This window comes from Chiloscyllium plagiosum, unplaced genomic scaffold (assembly GCF_037043375.1).
Source record: "Chiloscyllium plagiosum isolate Xiang-an unplaced genomic scaffold, Cpla_swu_hap1 HiC_scaffold_48, whole genome shotgun sequence".
Classification (NCBI taxonomy): Eukaryota; Metazoa; Chordata; class Chondrichthyes; order Orectolobiformes; family Hemiscylliidae; genus Chiloscyllium; species Chiloscyllium plagiosum.
The window spans coordinates 15504508-15507086 of NW_028270186.1; positions in this window are offsets into that span (position 1 = coordinate 15504508).

The following is a 2579-nucleotide window of genomic DNA, read 5'->3' on the forward strand; positions in this document are numbered from 1 at the left end:
TTCTTCGGGATTTCTGCTTCACAGATTACTGATCGATAAAGGCACCTTAAAGAGAACTATTTTTCAGGAGTCTCTACAGGCTGGTGGCATGGTAGTTCTCCTCCCAAGTGTTAAATTTTCCCCAGTTTTATACCCCCAAAGCATTGGATTGTATCATTGGCTTTTAAGATTATCAATATACTCAAATCAAACTGGATTGGACTTTGGTCTTTTTGAGGGATAATTTAAACTGACTGGCCTAATTCGAATCTGTTTTTGTCTCCAGGCAACCAGCTAGCCCCAGTAACTGAAACATATGTTACATTGTATCTTATTCAGAACACTTGGTTCTGTCAGATTGTTCTGCTAGCTTTTAACTCTCTTAACGGTGCAGTATACCCACATCTTCATAACAAAAGCAGTGGGATTAGTTTGGGATTGATACAGAATAGAGGGAGACTGGGAACGGTGTGATTCATTTAGGACTGATACAGAGTTACAGGGAGAGGGGAGGAGACCATCAGTGTGGGATTGATGCAATTAAAAGGGTCTTGGGTAGTATACAGCATGGAAACAAACCCAGTCCACGCTGACCATAATCCCAATCTGATCCAGTCCCATGAGACTGCTCCTAACCCACATCCCTCCCAACCTTTCCTTTTAATTGGACCCACATCCATCACTTCCTCAGGAAGTTCATTCCCGCAGGACAGAGAGACCTCAGGGTGCAGGTACATAATTCCTTGAACTTTGCATCACATGGAGAGAGAGTGGTTAAGAAGGTGTTCAGCACACTTGCCTTCATTGCTCAGACCTTTGAGTACTGGAGTTGGGACGTCACGTTGAGGTTGTACAGGGCTCTTCTGGGATACCGTGTGCAGTTCTGGTTGCCCTGTTAGAGGAAGGATATTATTAAATTGGAGAGAGTTCAGTAAGTGATTTACCAGGATGTTGCAAGGAATGGAGGGTTTGAGTTTTTTTATTGATTAGATTTCCTGACAGTGTGGAAACAGGCCCTTCGGCCCAAACAGTCCATACCGACCCACCGAAGAGTAACCCACCCAGACCCATTTCCCTCTGACTAATGCACCTAACACTATGGGTAATTCAGCACAGCCAATCCACCCTAACCTGCACATCCCTGAACACAAGGGGTAATTTAGCACGGCCAATCCACCCTGACCTGCACATCTTTGGACTGTGGGAGGAAACCGGAGCACCCGGAGCAAACCCACGCAGACACGGGGAGAATGTGCAAACTCCACACAGACAGTCGCTCGAGGCTGGAATCGAACCTGGTACCCTGATGCTGTGAGGCAGCAGTGCTAACCACTGAGCCACCGTGCCACCCTGTTATCAGAAGAGATGGGATAGATTTTTAGATTAGATTAGATTACATTACAGTGTGGAAACAGGCCCTTCGGCCCAACAAGTCCACACCGACCCGCCGAAGCGCAATCCACCCATACCCCTACCCCTACATTTACCCCTATACCTAACACTGTGGGCAATTTAGCTTGGCCAATTCACCTGACCTGCACATTTTTGGACTGTGGGAGGAAACCGGAGCACCCGGAGGAAACCCACGCAGACACGGGAAGAACGTGCAAACTCCACACAGTCAGTTGCCTGAGGCGGGAATTGAACCCGGGTCTCTGGCGCTGTGAGGCAGCAGTGCTAACCACTGTGCCACCGTGCCGCCCAAATTAGATTAGATTACATTACAGTGTGGAAACAGGCCCTTCGGCCCAACAGGTCCACACCGACCCGCCGAAGCGCAACCCACCCATACCCCTACATTTAGGCTGGGACTTTTTTCTCCAGGTTCAGGAGTGGCCTTCTCAAGGTTTTCCAATCATGAGTTGTATAGATAAGATGAATAGCAGGTGTCTTTTTCCGAGGGCAGTGAATTTCAAGACTAGGGAACATATTTTTAAGGTAAGAGACTTAAAAAAAGACATGATGGGTCATTGTTTTTGCACAGGGTGGACAGTGTCTGGAATGAACTTCTAAACGAAGTGGTGGATAGGGGTACAATTACAATGTTTAACAGACATTTGGATAAGTACATGAATAAGAAATGTTTGGAGGGATATGGGCCAAGCGCAGGCAGGTAAGACTAGTTGAGTTTGGGATTATGGTTGGCATGGATTGGTTGAACCAATGGGTCTGTTTCCGTGTGATATGACTCGAAGATACAAGGTTACGGGCAGAGTGGAGGATGCTGAGATGAGTTTTGGGTTGGTTTCAGAGCTGTGGAGAGAGGCAGGAGGATTGGTTTGGGATTGATAAACAAATGGGGGAGAGATGAGGACAACGGAGTTGGTCAAAGACTTTGGAGAAGGGGTGGGGCAGAGGGACTGATTTAAGAATGATACAGAGGTCTGGAAAAAGAATGAGGCAAGGGAATTTGTACAAGACTTTGGTGAGAGAGTGTGGGATCAGCTTGGGGATGAGATCAATGCCTTCCCACGTTGTAAACTAGTTTTGTTCTTTCCTGGCTCCTTCAGCACAGTCTGATGGAGAATATATTTTTTAATAAACTGCTAACACCAACTTTTGAAGAACTGTGCATGGTTGAAAATAATCCAGAAGCAGCA